Source organism: Balaenoptera ricei, chromosome 19, assembly GCF_028023285.1.
Source record: "Balaenoptera ricei isolate mBalRic1 chromosome 19, mBalRic1.hap2, whole genome shotgun sequence".
NCBI classification, from domain to species: domain Eukaryota; kingdom Metazoa; phylum Chordata; class Mammalia; order Artiodactyla; family Balaenopteridae; genus Balaenoptera; species Balaenoptera ricei.
This window is the reverse complement of record NC_082657.1, coordinates 50,466,386-50,484,459: the sequence shown is the minus strand read 5'-3', so window position 1 is coordinate 50,484,459 and position 18,074 is coordinate 50,466,386. Positions and strand designations below refer to the sequence as shown.

General features: G+C 46.0%; 1 protein-coding gene across 8 annotated transcripts in view; it reads left to right on the top strand.

The window, feature by feature from the left end:
- The window catches only part of IL34 (interleukin 34), a 63,643-nt gene that overhangs the window by 14,666 nt on the left and 30,903 nt on the right, over positions 1-18,074 (top strand). The window contains exons 2-3 of one of the 8 annotated variants that reach the window (XM_059904862.1): positions 438-550; positions 9,150-9,375. The exons of 6 other annotated variants lie outside the window; for them this stretch is intronic. The gene's annotated coding sequence lies outside the window, so the exon portion shown is untranslated. The remainder of the gene's footprint in view (positions 1-437; positions 551-9,149; positions 9,376-18,074) is intronic. One more of the 8 variants, XM_059904865.1, reaches the window with a different exon arrangement.

The window sequence follows — 18,074 nt, the reverse complement described above, 5'->3', positions numbered from 1 at the left end:
ATACTGTGAGTAACCCTGCCGGGGGAGTGATCAGGGTGTCCCCAGAGGTGTAGAGGGAACTGTGGTCATGAGAGGTTATGATTAAGAGCCGGGGAGAGGCAGTCAGCTGCTGGGATCAAGATGTCTGAGTGGCAGATGTGGGCCAAGTTGGCTTTCCCGCCTGGGTCTCCCTCCCAGGCTGGAGGTGACACTCTTAGACATGGCACTGGGCTCTCTGGCATCCTATTTCCCACGTCTGCCTCAGACACTGGAGCCAAGCCCTGCAGCCACATATATGGCACCCTCTACCCATCCCCCAGCCCAGCTAAAATTATTTGTGTCCATTTGCAATGAGGGTGGAGCTGTTCTTATCTGTATGTGTCATACATGTAGTAATAATAGTTCACCACTGACCAGGCTGAGGGCCAGTAACTGCAAATTTCATTTCCATTTTATAGATGAGGAAGCCGGAGCTCTGAAGCCAGATTACACTGCATTGCCTCCAGAGGGTCCCAGCACCCAGGGTGGCAGCACACACAGTTGGGGTACTTCTCCCCAGCTTGACACGTTTGTAAGTGCCTCACTCAGGCAGCTCAGGTGGTGCCTGATGTTGACCCTCCTGGCTGAGCTGAGCCTTTTCCTCTCTCTTAGATTCTTGGGTGGTTCTCTGGCTCCCACCTTCCCAAGTGGCACTGCTTTGGGCCATTTCTGATTATTTCCTAGGCGTCTACCTCTTAAAGTGGAGTTACCCCCTCACAGGGTTTAACTAGTTTTATGGTTCTTGTTACAAATCGCCGGGTAGGACCAATGCAGAAAGATTGGAGTATTTTATCAATGAGCATGTCTCAGACATATGTGTCTCTTACCAAATACATCTCTTTAATTCCTAGAGGCAGAATGGATTTACTTATATGGTGATTTACACTCTGTACAAATGTAAGCAATGTGCTCTTGAGCCCCTGCATCTGTTAGGTGTTACCAATTTTACTGAGTAGAGAATGATTCTTCATATAGCTGTACCTCCTGGGAATATACCAGGCAAATGCCTGGGTGGCTCCGGCCCTGAAGGGACAATTCTGTAAAGGGTCTAGGACTCCTTTCCATCTAGGCATGGCTCAAACCGCCTGGAAGGACTGTCCCCCAGGCCCTGCCAGGCACATGAACATCCAGTAGAGACTCTTTAGAGGTCACCTTCCTTCACTGCAGGGCTTGGAGGAATGGTTGTTGTCCTGGCCTCCAGCTCCGGCCTCCAGCTCATCTTGCCCATCAGTGTTCCCTGAGTGAGTGTGTTCACCAGGTCATTCCCCTGGTCACAACCTGTACTGGCTCCCTGCTGCCTGACACTCAAGAGCTGCTTGGTTTTCAAGGCCTTCTGTAGTCCTGTGTTGGCCTGCCTGACCAAAGTAGACTCCCATGACACCCTGATGCTGCTTCTCGGCTCCAAGACAAAGGACCTTCTCTGCTGTCCCGAGCATTTGCCATGTGGGCCTCATCTCCACGCTTTGTTCACTTTCTCCCCACTTCTCCCTCCTCAGTGTCTTCTCTTGTCCCCATTTTCCATCCTTCATCCTCTAGTTTAAGTCTCCTTCTCCTTGCCATGAAGCCTACTTTGATCACTTTGGCCAACTTTGATCCATCCCTGCTTCAAACACTTATTAAATTTATCGTCCATAAAGACTAGCCTTGAACCATTCTGTATATGTTCTCTCAGCCTGCCTCCAAGACCGCCAACTAGCCTGTGATTTCCATAAGGGCAGAAAACTGAATGCCTGAGAGTCTAAGATGGTTCTGGGCATACTGCCTGCTTACTAGCCATTAATAGCGAGACACTGTATATGGAAACATTCTGTAACTCTCAGACAAGGCACCAAGTGCACAATAGGGCTCTTAGTGTTACCATATTCCACTGATTCACACCTTTCCCCCACTCCCCACATTTTAACATCTCTGAAATCAGGATCAATGGCAAATCACAATTTAACTGATAGGTTTTTCCTCCTCTTTCTCAGTGTCATGTAAAATATTCGTGCATTTTACAATCCATTGTGCATTAGACTTGATGAAATAAGGCGTTACTGGTTGATGAGAGAATCTGCTGATAGCTGTTTCTGGATTGGACCTGGGAAAAAGCATTTGGGAGAAATGAGGGAATTCTGGGAAAGATGAAGGGACACAGGGTGAGGAGAGGATGCTGGGAAAAGTGGAGGATGCTGGGGGAGATGAGGGATGCTGGGAGAAGTGGGGAATGCTAGAAAAGGACGGGAGGGTACCCTATTGGGCCCAGAAGCTTCCTGAATCATTCTGAATTGATTCAGCTATTCCTTCCATATTCCTGTCCTCTGTGCATATGCTACTTCAGAGGCTGATTCACAGAGGCAACCTCTGGGTCCTGTCTCTGAAGTTGCAGGGTGCTCAGGTTACCCCTCCAGCTCCATATTCTTTTGGGCTTCATCCCATATGCTGGGCCTTCCTGGGCCTCACAGTCAGGCTCTTCCAGCTGCATAAAGCTGCTGGGTGGGGGAATGTGGTCTCCTTTTGCCTTCAGACTGCCCTCTAATGTAGAGCTATCAGCAAGGGCTTTGGGGTCAGACATATTTAGATTTAATGCTTGCTGTCCCATTTGCTAGCTGTGTGATTTTTGGCAACTTGTAGACCTTTCTGAGCTTTGCTTTCCTCATCTTTAAAATGAGGGTGAGGGAATTCCCTGGTGGTCCAGTGGTTAGGACTCCGTGCTTTCACTGCCGAGGGGGCAGGTCAGGGAACTAAGATCCTGCAAGCCACGTGGCACGGCCAAAAAAAATTAAAATTAAAATTAAAAATGAATAAATAAAATGAGGGCTAGAATTTCTAATTCTGGTACTGATGTGTGTGTTGTGGGGGGGGGGATTAAATGACGTAAAGTGATTAACATTAGCTATTATTATGATGATGATGACGATCGTCATTGTTCCTTTAGTCCTTTTATTCAAGCTTAGGTAGCCCCAGCTTCTCATGGACACTGCCTACATTGTCAACCCAGATTTTATGGGCCCCAAACATCCCTGAAGCAGAGGCAGCACCACCTCCGTGGCCATCCCCAGCCGTGACTGGGAGCTCTGGCTCTTTTTCCGTCACTCTACTAGTTTTCACTGAGCACCTCCTGTGTGTCCACTGGGGGCTGTGCCGGCTGAACACCAGAGCTCTAGTTTCATTGGAAAAATAAGGCAAAATTCCGGTTATGGCTAAAAACCAGTACAAAGAAAAAGAAATGTAAGTGAGGTTCCTTTTCAACAGAATGGAAGGTTTGATAGTTTTTCGGGGAAACTCTACAAAAACACCCAGAAACTTAGGATATAAAACAATCAGCATTTTTTTATGCATAGCTGAGCTGCATGGGAATAAGGATAGCCCTGGGCAAGACAGTAAAGGAAGTTGGGAGGGAGTGAGGCTGCTTTGCCTTCCCTGAGGGCCCTTCACTGGTCTGGATATCCAGGGAAGTAGATTTGAATAGCCATAGGGACTAGAGCCAAAGTTTTGAGCCCACATGAAGCAGGGAGGTAGAAATGAGACCCCCACATACAGCTGAGACCCTTAAGGGTTTAAGCTTCTTTTAAGTGAAGTTAGGCCAGAAAAAATTCAACCTCTGGAAGAGGCAGAGAAGGAAGATTTTCTAACCTGGCCTGGGTCTGGTTTGAGAAGGGGAAGACCTCCTCTGAGAAATGTATAATCACACATCTGCCCTCTTTTGGATTTGGGATCAAATTTACACTGCTCATGTGATCCTAGAGTCTCCAGGCCAGGAAGTGATCATAAAAGCTACTCCTGGCTGGAAAATTCATAGAGAAAGAAAGTAGAATGGTTGCCAGGACCTGAGGGGAGGGGGATATAGGGAGTTGTTTAATGAATATAGAGTTTCCATTTTGCAACATGAAGAGTCCTGGAGACTGACTGTACAACAACATGAAAATATTTAGCACTCCTGAACTGTATACTTAAAAATGGCTGAGACAGTAAATTTTATGTTATGTATATTTTACCACAATTTAAAAAACACACACACAAAAAACAAAAACAAAAAAACCCAAAAAACTACTCCTACCTGGTACTCCTTGGAACACCTGGAAGAAGCAAAAGCAAAACCTTCAACCCAGCCTGGTCAGGCTGCCCACAGGATGCCTGTCAAACTTGAACAAACAGTCCAAATTAGAAATGCACGAGGAAGCCAGCCACCATGAGGGAGTCAGCAGCAAGATCAGGAAAGAAAGCAAGAGAATCAAATTTATGGTTACCCAAGGGGAAATGTGGGGGGAAGTGATAAATTAGGAGATTGGGATTAACATATACACACTACTATATATAAAATAGATAACTAATAAGAACCTACTGCATAGCACAGGGAACTCTACTCAATACTCTGTAATAGCCTATATGGAAAAAGAATCTGAAAAAGAATGGATATATATATGTATAACTGATTCACTTTTCTGTACATCTGAAACTAACACAACATTGTAAGTCAACTACACTCCAATAAAAATTAAAAAACAGCAAAAACAAACAAAATCAAGGTATTGGCAGGGTTGGCATCTTCTAAGGGCTGGGTCTGTTCCAGGCCTCTCTCCTTGGCTTGTAGTTGTTCTTCTTTTTCCCATTTCTCTTCATAAAGTCTTTCCTCTGCATCTGCCTCTGTGTCCAATTTCTCCTTTTCAGAAAGATATTAGTCATACTGGGTTAGGGCTCACCCTTACCACCTCATTTTAACTTACCTCTGTAAAGACCCTGAAACCATGGTTAAATCCACTTCACCTGCCTTCACTAATCAAGGTTATTTTAAGATTTGCAGGTCCTCCAAGAGGCATGTAGCCTAAACAATAAGATGTTTGCCCGAGTTGTTTTCTAGGAACTTGGAGTCAGCTGCATCTAGATCAAGCTGAGTTGGTTAAGGACTGGCTAGGACCACCCACCCTCCAGCTGGGCATGTGCAGTGTCCCCTCAGTGACCTCTTGAACATGCAGAGCTTAGGCCTGCGCAGAACCATGCACCTTTCTCCAATCACCTTTCCCCACGCTCTCCTGTGCCTCAAACTGTCCTGCTTTGTTATTTGTTATCCCATCAATACCCCAAGCCCCTTGCCTTCGTGGACTTGAGGTTTGTTCTCCTGATTCCTCGCTGGGCTGCCTTGCAAATAAACCCTCTCTTTGCTGCAAAGAAAAATAAATAAATAAATAAATGTCCCTGGATGTTTACTGTCAGACAAACAAACACCACACCACCACCACCACCAGAACTGGAAACAAAGTAGAAGTCCCTCAGTCAGGGGATATTATGCAGCCATTAAAAGGTTTGGAGGGGGAATTCCCTGGTGATCCAGTGGTTAGGACTCAGTGTTTTCACTGCCAGGGGCCCAGGTCGGGGAACTAAGATCCTGAAAGAGACACGTGGCACAGCCAAAAAAACAAAAAAAGCAAAAAAAAAAAAAAAGATTTGGAGGGATTTTCCTGAAGAATTTTACTATTGAGTGAGAAAAGTAAGAAATAGAGACAGGTACTATTATGATCCCCTTTTTGCAAAGAAACTCCAAATAAAGCCAAACTTGACCCCAAACCCCACGCTTGTATTCGGTGTATTTCTGTATAGATACATGAGCATGAAGAAGGTGGTGAAGGCTTCCCATCAGGGCTGCAGGTGAAGGAAGAGAAGAAGGAAAAAAAGAGAGATTTTGGTGCAACTGAAAATATCTACAATACTCAACCTTCAGCCTCTCTGCTCTGATCCTGTTTATGGAGTAGGATAACTGATTGTGTGTTTGTATCCGCAGGATAAAAAAATTAGAATACTGACTTGCAGATATGCCCACTGTGAAGTGGGGGAGAAAACAAGTTATATGGATCTGGCGATTCCATTTTATTCATACAAACAAGCATACCTCTTCCCTATGTATATATGCGCTCATGTGTTGGTGTGAGCAAGGAGAAAGGTGTGGAAGGACAGGTGTTGGCAACTGATGTAAAGCCGGACACGTGAGGTAAAGTTGGGGCATGTTACGTGCACCTGACATTTTATCTCCTACAGTTTTGGACGCTAGCAGTCTGAAATCAAGGGCCATGCTCGCTCTGAAGGCTGGATTCCTCCTTGTCTCTTCTAGGTTCACTCCTGTGTTTGGGTTTGAGGCCCACTGTGGGAACGGTGGGGGGAGGGTAGGAGGAGAATGGAGGGCTGCTGGTAGAACCTGAGGCTGCCCACCGCGTGCTCCCTGTTGAGGAGAGATGGACCCGACTCCCAGTCTATGGGCCACCGACTCTGGTAACAGACATTTCCAGAAGTTCTTGAGGAACCCTCCTTACTCAGGCTGGGTCCCCTTGTGAGGGACCTTGAGTGGCTTCTCATCATGTGTTAGAAAGGTTTTGAAGGCCCGCCCCTTCCCAGCCTCCCGTCCTCTCTGTGCCTCCCTCTCTCTCACCCACCTGCTCTGTGACCAGGCCTCCCCATCAGTGTCAGCTGCTCCAGGCTAGGCTTGTAGCTTTTTGTCTTTGTGTGCCAACCCCTGGCACACGGGAGAGGCTCGGGTCACAAGCGCATGTAGAACAGACTTTAACTCTGACTCATTTAACGAGTTTCACGTTCTCATACAGGTGGCATGGGCAAGAGTAGGGGTCGTGGTGGAACCAGGGAGGGTCCTGGGTCAGACTGGTGTGTGTGATGAGAGGGGAGGCTGGCGACTCTACCCTGGCCCCAGACCTCCCCGTTCCAAGTGGCTTGGGGACAGGGGGCTGCGTCTGATTCCCCTTTAGCTGCAATATATGCATGTTAGAAAAGACAGACCAGGCCCCCACTGCGGGCCTCCCTGCATTAATTAGTTAACACGGTGATTGAATTCGCCTCATGATAGGCACTAAGCTAGGGATTCAGTGGGGCTTATGTTCTGGTGGGGATGGGGGGGGGATGGATGCGAAACTACTAATGCATGTTTAATTACAATTGCAGTAGCTGTTATAAAACACAGGCCCCATTGCTCTTGGAAGGTGTAACAGAGCAAGTTTGATGATGAGCCAGAACAGAGCCCGTGTGCCAGGGCCTGTGTCCCTGCCAGCAGCCTTGTTAGAGCAGGGCTTGAACCCAACCTCAACAAGTGTGAGGCCAAACATTTGCGGGAAGTTGGGCCTTGTGTGACCAAGACGCTCCCCACAGTGGGGACCTCTGCAAACATCCCCATTTCCCCTCCACCACTCCTCCCTCTCAACTCAGCTCGAAAAGGAGTTTCTCAAGCTCCATTTTTCAGGTGGGTAAAGTGAGGCCTAGAGAAACGAGCCGATTTGCTCTACTAGGTCCCAAATCAGTAAGGAGAAGCCAAAGCCAGGCTTCTCGGCACCGTGCTGAGCCTGCCCAAGTCCCCACAGTCCATCCTCTGTGAGCCAAAAAATGAGAAACAAAGCTGCTCTGTTCACCGAGATTTCTATTTTCTCCATTGTTCTCCACTAGGGACATTCCTGAATTGGTAAAGAAGGGACTGGCGCAGCCCGAGTCCTGGCAGTTGATCGGCTATGCTGTCCCTAAACCAGAATTGAAAAGTCAGGAGACAGAATTAGGAGAAGTCCGAGACTCTGAGGACCTCCCAGCCAGAGCTGGGACAGTGAATAGATGCTCAGGACACTGTGATCAGGTCAAAGGAAGAGGGTGGGGAGGGGGCAGGGGGGGAAGAGGGACAGTCCCCTTGGAGAGGGGGCAGCTGGAGCAATCAGGGGACTGGCCACCTTATGTGGGTCAGGGGCAGCATGTGAGAGAGTCTGGGAGGGTATGGGTGTGGGGGAGGGGAAGTGGGGAGGAGGGAGAATTAGGCTGGCAGGGGAAGGGGGGGAGGGCATTCTGCTCAGGGAACAGCAGGAGCAAAGGGATTGAGGCCGGTCAGTTATTGGGTGGCGGAAGGGGTGGGCTGCAGGGGTGAGAGCCTGACCCCCTGGTGATCCTGGCTCCATGGAGCAAAGGATCATGAGAGTCTTGTCCTGTGAGAGGGGAAGGCTGTCGGTCCTATGGGAGGAGGGCTGTTCCAGACACCCCTTAGGCTGAGAAAAGCAGAGAACCCTCCTCTTTTTTTTTACTGTGGTAAAATATACATAACATACCATTTTAAACATTTTTAAGTGTACAATTCAGTGATGTTAAGCACATTTACAATGTTGTGTAACCATTATCCCTATTTCCAGAACTTTTTTTTCTTAAAGAACATTTATTTATTTATTTATTTATGGCTACGTTGGGTCTTCGTTGCTGCACGTGGGCTTTCTCTAGTTGCGGGGAGCTGGGGCTACTGATCCTTGCAGTGCGCCGGCTTCCATTGCGGTGGCTTCTCCTGTTGCGGAACATGGGCTCTAGGTGCGCGGGCTTCCGGGCTTCCGTAGCTGTGGCTCGTGGGCTCTAGAGCGCAGACTCAGTAGTTGTGGCTCGTGGGCTCTAGAGCGCAGACTCAGTCGTTGTGGCGCACCGGCTTATTTGCTCCGCGGCATGTGGGGTCTTCCCGGACCAGGTCTCGAACCCGCGTCCCCTGCATTGGTAGGCGGATTCTTAACCACGGTGCCACCAGGGAAGCCCGAGAAATTCAGTAGATTTTTATATGTTGATCTTGTGTCCTGCAACCTTGCTGAGCTCGTTTATTAGCTCATCTTGTTCCTAATTTTAGGGGGAGAACATTCAGTCGTTCACCATGTAAGTTTCTCATAGATGCCCTTTTTCAGGTTGAGGAAATTCCCTTCTATTCATAATTTGCTGAGAGTTTCCTTGACAGTGGATGTTGGATTTTGTCAAAGGGACAAAATCTACTACATCTGCTGAGGTGATCATAGGTTTTTCTTTTTTAGTTTGCTAACATGGGGAATTCACAATGCTCGACTTTCAAACGTGAAACCCTTCATTCTTGGTACTGCATGTGAAATTAGAGTAGGACGTGGGCATCCAGGTCCCTCCAGAGCATCCCGGGCACTGTCCTCCGAGGAAACTGGGTTTGTTGCCTAGTCATCCAGGAAGAAGGAGGGAGGGGACAGAGGGCAAGGGCGGGGACAGCACGTACCGCCAGACACAGCTGCCTGCGTCTGCCGCCTCAGGTGAGCCGCTCCAGCTGAGCCAGGGGCCAACCTGGGACCCAGCGGCAGCTCGCCACAGCCTGTGTGCTTGCGGGGTGAGGCGGTCCCTGCTCTCAGGCTCTCTTGCAGGGTCTCAACGCTCAGCCCTTGCATCTCCTGGAGCCTCGTCCTCTGCATCTGCTAAACGGAGCTGGTGGTGGCTGGGCAGCCAGAGTACACGCACTGACCCAGGAGGCCGCAAGCTGCGGCCAGTCTGCACGCCCCACGAAGGGTTCCTGAGTGCAGCGGAGACTGCCCACCAGGCCACACGCGCGCCGGCAGTTTCCTTCTCTGTGCAATGAAGGTAATGATCCTTCCTTCCAGGACTGCTCTCTTCAGTGAACCCATGGTGCCAAACCACTTAAATAAACCAGATAAAAGTGGCCGATGCCCCCCACTTGCTAGCCGTGTCTTTCTGCCAGTGGCTGAATCTCTCAGCCTTAGTCTCCTTACTTGTAAAATGGAGATAATGGTACCAAGAGGTGTGGGTACCGATGATAATTCGGTGTCACCGGACAGATGAGCGAGCGCCTGGCACAGTGCCTGGCATGTGGGAGATGCTGGGTAACATGTGGGGCATCTCAGGTGCCCAGAGCTGGTGCGGCTGCGGTGGAGACTCTTCTGGAGCTGGAGGAGCCACAGAAGCAGCCAGGGGCAGGAATGCACCCTGCCCTGGTTTAAGTGTGCAGTGATGTGCGTTTGCGGCGCCGCCGTGCCACGGGCCGGTGCTCTCAGCAACCCTGCCAGGCTGGCATGATCCTTGCGCCCCACCCAGGTACCAGCGGGGAAGGGGAGGCTCAGAGCTAGAGCTAGAACTGGAATCCAGATGCCCTTGGTCGTTTTGAGGGGTTTGTGCCTTTCTAAAAGGTGAAGGATCTCCCCAGGGTTGGTGCTAACTCTGGTCCTACGTTGAAGGGTAGTTGAGAGAGGGAGCTGAGAGAGAAGGGAATCAAGTAGCCAAGGAAGCTCTTGGTGTATTCTGTCCTTCCCCATCCTGGCCTTGGGCGGGGTTTTTCCTCCAGCTTCTTGGGCTGAGTGTTTAGCTGACCTAGTTCTCCTTCTCTATTGGCATTTCAGCATCCGGCCCAAATGTCCTACTCATTCACTCAGATATTGTTCATCAGATGTTATTGTCTTCTGTGTGCATAGGCTCTGGGGACACAGTGATGAGGTCAGAACAAGGCTCTGGAGGCCATTCTTACAAGATAACATACAAGTGAACACAGCCAAGGTAAATGCAGAAGTGCCCCAGGGAATGACCTGGGCAGGTCAGAGAAGCCGCTCTATGCAGGTGATGTTTGAGTTGACAAGGAAGCAGCTGGGCAGAAATCTGGGGTGGGACGTTCTGGGCAGAGAGAACAGACATAGTCCTTAAGGAGGAGTCGGTTTGATGTGTAGCTGGAGGTCAGTGTCTGCTTGGACAGTGGGTGGAGTTGGGGGAGGGGTCACCTTGCAGTGTGTGGGGAAGTCAGGGGAAACAGTGAGGACTTATTCTAAGTGCAGATTCCAGGATGCTTCTGAAAATGAAAAATATGCTTGTATTCTTTTCTCACCTTCTGTCTTTTGTGATTTGGGGGGCCTCTTGTTTGGAAACATATTTGAGGGACTCTCAGAACTGGAAGGAAGTATTGGTGCCCACCAGATCCCCTTTAGCCACTGTTGTACCTATTTCCGGGCTGTCACGAACAGCAGACCCCATGTCATTCTCTAAGCCACCTTGCCAGAGTTACTTGGTGGGGTCACACCCCCTGGGGCAGGGGAGGCCACTGACTAGTCAGGGGTATGAAAACCCAGCCGCCTTGCCCTAGGGTGGGAGGACTCTGGTGTTATTTATTTAGTTATTTATTTTTAATAAATTTATTTATTTATTTTTGGTTGCGTTGGGTCTTCGTTGCTGTGCGCGGGCCTTCTCTAGCTGCGGTGAGCGGGGGCTACTCTTCGTTGTGGTGCACAGGCTTCTCATTGTGGTGGCTTCTCTTGTTGCGGAACATGGGCTCTAGGCATGTGGGCTTCAATAGTTGTGGTGCGTGGGCTTTCAGTAGTTGTGGCTTGTGGGCTCTAGAGCGCAGGCTCACTAGTTGTGGCACACAGGCTTAGTTGTTCCGCGGCATGTGAGATCTTCCACGACCAGGGCTCAAACCTGTGTCCCCTGCATTGGCAGGCGGATTCTTAACCACTGCGCCACCAGGGAAGTCCTCTGGTGTTATTTAAAAATGCTTTAGCACCCCCAAGACCTGCCCTTCCCTATCCTCTCCCCTCACTCCTTCACCTGAAAGTTTTCTCCGGCGAGCTCTCCCTCAATAACTCATATAAAAGCGAACCCCGTCTCAGGCTCTGCTTGTGGGGAAACCAAGCTTAGACAGGCCATTAGAGACCATGTGTTTTTTGGATTAGAAACTGAGGTTCTAGGTTTAGAAACTTCCAGCTCTGAAAGTCCCTAAAACTGTGTGATTTACTCAGTCATGCAACAGGTTAGTGGCAGGGCCAGGCCCAGGAACTACTCAACAGCCAGAAGGCATCAGGGGTATGGGGTGAGGCCTGCTGGTGAATGTGGTGCAGAGCCAATGTCGCAGCTGTGGTTTACCAGCAGCTGTGCTCCCAGATGAAGCTTCATCTCAGGTAAGACCCCCTCTGCATGAATTGCTCCAGAGACTTTATGTTCAGAATTCCACCCCCTTCCTCCTGTATTAGAGTAGTTCACACTAAAGTGTGAAAGATTGGCAGCTCAGAGACAATGCATCCTGAAAAGAAGATGCTTGTTAACCCCAATAAATCTGTAATTCGATGGACTTTTTGTCAGGGTGGTAAAGTGAGTTGGAAGAATGCGTACAGTGCAATTCTGTAGGGTTTTGAGGGCGTGAGGGAGCCATATATCAGGAAATTCCTCAGCTTTCCCAAGGATCAGCTTCCCCACTCCCATTTCTGCTTCTCCTCACCCTCTTCTCCCCACAATCAGATACGTTGAGAAGTGCTGGTGTCTTCCTCACGTTTTAACAGCTGTGCCTGTCAAAGGTGCGAGTCACTGGAGGGGAAAGTGACTCAGCTAAAGAAATAATTTGGCCAAAAGTGCATTTTTGTAAAGAACAGACTGGTGATTTGAGCTAAGCTCCCCGGTAAGTGACTGATCTCTCAGAAGCACAGAGGACTGTGTATGATTTAGTAAATTTCCACACCATTTTCTAAAGGGCTGGCATCACTTGCTGGCTCAGGCAGGTTTGTGATATAGGTCTGGGCACGGCAGGGAAGGCACTCCTGAGGAGTGGCCGCCTCCCTGGATGGGGTTTCACCTGGACAGTGTTTCACCTTACTGTCCAAGTGGCCTTGGGCAAGTCATTTACTTTTTCCCTGGCACAGCTTCCTCATCTAAACAAATGGAGCTGGATATTCCAGAACCTTGGTCCTCAAAGTGTAGTCTGCAGACCAGGAGCATCTACAACACCTGGGAGCTTGTTAGAAATTCAGAGTCCTGTGTCCCACCCCAGACCTTATGAACCTGTATTTTAACAAGATTCCCAAGCCATTTGTATACATATCACAGTTTGAGGAGCCCTGCTCTGGACAAGACCACTCAAATGTAGTCCTTAAACCAGCTGCATCAGTATCACCCAAGCTTGTTAGAAATGTAAGTTCCTGAGCTCCAGACCTACTGAATCACATCTCTGAGGGTCGGCCCTAAAAGCCTGTGTTTTAACAGCCTCTCCAGGTGATTCTTAAGCACGCTGACCTTTGAGAAGCACCCTCAGTCAAGTAACATTTATTCTAGCAGAGGGTTGGCTGTAGAGCAGCTGTTGTATACAGAACTTGTTCAGTGCTGCTTTGCAGTTCTGGAAACGCTCACATTGCACTCCACAGCAATTCTGGGATGTTCTTTTGTCTTTATCTTGCTTTGCCAAAGAGAAAACTGAAGTTTAAGGGAGGTTAAGTGAGTTGCCCAAGATCTTTCTATCTCACAATGTCTTGTATAGCATTATTGACATAAGATGTTTCTGGCAAAGTCAGCTGTTACAGGGTAATAAAACTCCTCGTAAATATTTAAGATTACCTGTTGATAAATGACAGAGGCTCTTGGAACATGAGCTGGGATAGATTTTGTGGGTCTTGATCAAGGCTTAGGAGCTCATGAACTGCAGCTCTTCTTTTACAGTCTCTTGTTGTGATTAGATAATATGTTCACATGGTTTAAACATCATATAATAAAGGACTATAGTCAAAGTTTTTCTTTCACTCTTGTTCCATAACCACCTCATACCTTCCTCCCTCAGGTAACTGTTTTTGTTTTTTTTAATTAATTAATTTAATTTATTTATTTTGGCTGCGCCGGGTCTTAGTTGCGGCACACAGGATCTTCATCGCGCCACATGGGCTCTTCATTGCACCACGAGGGATCTTTTGTTGTAGCATGCAGCCTTCTTAGTTGCGGCACACATACAGGATCTAGGTCCCCGACCAGGGATCGAACCCAGGCCCCCTGCATAGGGAGCGCAGAGTCTTACCCACTGGACCACCAGGGAAGTCCCCCCCAGGTAACTGTTTTTAGTTTATTGGATTTAACCTAATTAAAGCTGATCCTTGGCAAAGCTGTGGAATCTCCTGATATATGGCTACCCTCATGACCCCCAAAATCTCTGAACTTGCAGTATATGCATTTTTCCAATTCACTTTATCATCCTGACAAAAAGTCCATCAAATTACACATTTATTTTGGTTAACAAGCATCTTCTTTTACGGATGCACCATCTCTAAGAGGTTCTGAGCTGCCACTCTCTCACACTTTAGTGTGAATTATTCTAATACAGCATCTCTTTATACAAATACAAGCATATACAAATATGTATATATATATGTGTTCTATATAACATATATTAACTATATATAATAGCATATATCACATATATTTAATGCTTTGTCACTTCTGCCGACACAAGTTACAAACTAGAATACACGGTGCTGTTCTGTGCCTTGCTTGTTTCACTGAATATATTACGCAGTTCTATTGTGTGATAGCAGTTGTTTCCATTCTGTTATCACAGACATTGCTTGTATAGGTGGCATTTTGCCAGTGCTTATTATATGTGCAGGATAAATTCCCAGAAATGAGATTGCTAGGTATCTGCATTTGTAATTTCAAGAGATATTGCCAACTTGCCCTCCTTAAGTTAGTACCAATTTGCACCTCCACCAGCTTTGGTTGAGAAGTTACTGTTTTCTCACCTCTTTGTCAGCTCGTTAAATTGTCACATCATTGGATTTTTACCAATCTGATAGGTGAAAAACAGTGACTCAATTGAGTCTTTTTTTTTTTTAATATTTATCTATTTATTTTATTTTTGGCTGTGTTGGGTCTTCGTTGCTGCACGCAGGCTTTCTCTTGTTGTGAAGAGCGGGGGCTACTCTTTGTTGCAGTGCGCGGGCTTCTCATTGCGGTGGCTTCTCTCGTTGTGGAGCACGGGCTCTAGGCGCGTGGGCTTCAGTAGTTGTGGCGCATGAGCTTAGTTGCTCCGCGGCATGTGGGATCTTCCCGGACCAGGGATTGAACCCGTGTGCCCTGCATTGGCAGGCGGATTCTTAACCACTGCTCCACAAGGGAAGTCCTCCTCAATTGAGTCTTCATTTAAATTTGTAATGAAAGTTTTAAACTTAGAATATGTGTTTACGGGCCATTTCTATCTCTTTTTCTATGACTCTCTTACTATTAGTATTCTGCTTATTTTAAAAATTGGATTGTAGGGACTTCCCTGGCAATCCAGTGGTTAAGACTTCGCCTTCCAATGCAGGGGGTGCGGGTTCTATCCCTGGTCCGGGAGCTAAGATCCCACATGCCTGGAGGCCAAAGAACCAAAACATAAAACAGAGGCAATATTGTAACAAATTCAATAAAGACTTTGGAAATGGTCCACATCAAAAAAAAATCTTAAAAAAAAAATTGTATGGTTGCCTTTTTCTTTATTTCTAGGAACTGATTATCTACTAGGGAAGGTTGGCATTTTGCCTTTGATAAAAGTCATGTCTAACTTAGTTGTTTCTCTTTTATTTTGTTGATGGTTGGTTGGTTTTGTTTGCATGTGTTTTTATTTTTTGCTGTCAAATTTATCAGTCATTTCTTTTATGGCTTCTGAATGTTGAATCATAGGTACAAAGGTCTGCCCCACTTCAAGATAACATGTTATTTATTTTCTTCTGTTATTTTACATCCAAATTTTGATCCATTTGGAATTTATCCTGAGGTATGCTGTAAGGTATAGATCCAACTTTTTTTTTTTTTTCAGATGGCTATCTTTTCTCTGCTGAATTGAAAAGCTACTTTTATTGTAAGCTGTTTGTCATAAGCTTTTTTTCTCATACATATGTGGGTCTGTTTCAGAACTTGCTACTCTTTTCCATTGGTTTCTCTGTCTATTCATGTTCATTCATGTTCACGGTTTTGCTTGCTACGGTTTACAATATTTAAAAATATCTTTTGGTGTATTGAAGGGCTGCCCCTTATTTTTAGATCTCTTTCAGGCTACTCTTGCTTATTTGTTTTTCTATTTGAACTTTGAAATCTGGTATATAATTACACACACACGTGTTGGTGTTTTTACTGGAATTGTTTTAATAAAAACTGAAGTATAACACACATACAGGAAAGGGAACAAATTGTAAGTATACGGCTTGATGAATCATCATATAGTAAAGTGAACTATTACCCAGCTCTGGAACTGGAGCAGTACCAGCATGGAGAAGCCCCTCTCCGGTCCCCAAGCAGTTATTACTACATCGCCCTCTTCCAAAAGGTAATTATCATCCTCATTTCTTATGTCATAGATTAGTTTTGATTTTTTTAAAAACTTTATATAAATGGATTCTTTTGTATTTGGTTTCTTTTGCTCAACATTATATTTGTGAGGTTTTTTAAGTCTGTCCTCCTGCTGATGGACAATTAAGTTGTTCCCAGTTTTTGGCTATCATGAATAATGCTGCCAAGAACATTGTAACACATGGCTTTTGGTGCCCCTATATATACATTTCTGTTGGATATTTACTTACGAGAGAACTTATACATGGGATATGCATATGTTCAACTTCAGAAAATACCGCCAAACTGTGTTCCAAATAGATATGTAACCATTTACCCTCCTTCCAGTGGTATCTGAGAATTCCAGTTATTCCTAGTTCCTGCAACAATTGGTTTTGTTGGTCATTTGGATTTTACTTACTCTGGTGTGTGTGTAGTGGTAATTAATTGTGGTTTTAATTTTCACTTCTGTAGTGACTAATGAGGTTAAGCACTTTAAAATATGTATTTGTTGGCTATTTAAATATTCTTTCATGAAATGTATTGGGATTGCTTCAAATTTATACATTAACTTCAGAGAATGGACATATTGATGATGTTGGATGTTCCTATCCAGGAACATGGTATGTCTTTCCATTTGTTTAAATCTTCTGTGTCCTTTAGTATTGTTTACAGTGTTTTGGTATGGATCTTGCACATTTTTTGATAGGTTTATTCCTAGATATTTTATGTTTTTTATGGAGTCTTTTCTAACTGGCTATTGTTTGTAGTAGTTTCTTTTATTTTTTTTTAATTTTTAATTTTTATTTTTGGCTGTGTTGGGTCTTCGTTTCTGTGCGAGGGCTTTCTCCAGTTGTGGCAAGCGGGGGCCACTCTTCATCACGGTGCGCGGGCCTCTCACTGTCGCGGCCTCTCTTGTTGCGGAGCACAGGCTCCAGACGCGCAGGCTCAGTAGTTGTGGCTCGTGGGCCCAGTTGCTCCGCGGCATGTGGGATCCTCCCAGACCAGGGTTCGAACCCACGTCTCCCGCACCGGCAGGCAGACTCTCAACCACTGCGCCACCAGGGAAACCCCTGTAGTAGTTTCTTAATTGATTCTTTTAGCTGTTCTAAGCTTATAATCATTTCATCTATAAATAGAACTATGTTTCCAATTCCAATTCCTCCTATGCAATTCTTTACTTTTTGTTTTTTTAATTGAGATATAATTGACATATAACATTGTATTAGTTTTGGGTGTACAAAATAATGATTCCATGTATGTATATGTGTGAAATGATTACCACAATAAGTTTGGTTAACATTCGTCACCACAAGTAGTTATAATTTTTTTCTTATAATGAGAACTTTTAAGATTTGCTCCTTTAGTAACTTTCAAATATACAATGCAGTATTGTTAACTATAGTCACCGTGCTGTACATTATATTCCTTCATCCAATTATTTTATCTCTCATTTCTTTAACTTATCTAATTGCACTGGCTAGTACCTCCTGTACAGTGATAGTGTGCACATGTGTGTTATATCTGACTTTAGTGGGAATGCGTCTGGTGTTTGGTGTTTTCTAGTTAAGCAAAATGCTGGCTTTTGACTGAGATTTATATATTTTATCTTATTAAGGAATTATCCATTGATTCCTACTTTGGGATTTTTTATCAGGAAAGTGTGTTTTTTGTCAAATTTTGTCAAATGCTTATTCAACATTTATGGATTTCCTGGGATCTATCATTATGTTATACTATATTAAGAAGTTTCTGCGAGTTCCCTGGTGGACTAGTGGTTAAGATTCTGGGCTTTCATGGCCGTGGCCTGGGTTCAGTCCCTGGTCAGGGAACTAAGATCCTGTGAGCTGTGCAGTACAGCCAAATAAAAAAAAAGAAGTTTCTTAATATTGAACCATCCCTGTACTCCTGGAGTAAATTCCCCTTGGTCTTTTCTTTCTTTTTTGGCCACGCCACGTGGCTTGCAGGTTATTGCTTCCCTGACTAGGGATTGACTCGGGCCACCGAAGTGAAAGTACCAAGTCCTAACCACTGGACCGCCAGGGAATTCCCTCCCTTTGGTTTTTTAATGTGCTGTGCCACCCTACTGGAGACGGTTCTTTGACTGAGCCAACAGCTACTGTGGACTCCTCTGGAGAGGGTCTAGGGACATGTACAGAGTCAGTACATATGGACTGAAGTGTCTTTTCCTAAAGTAAGGAACCATTGGTTTGATTCTTTTTTAGCAA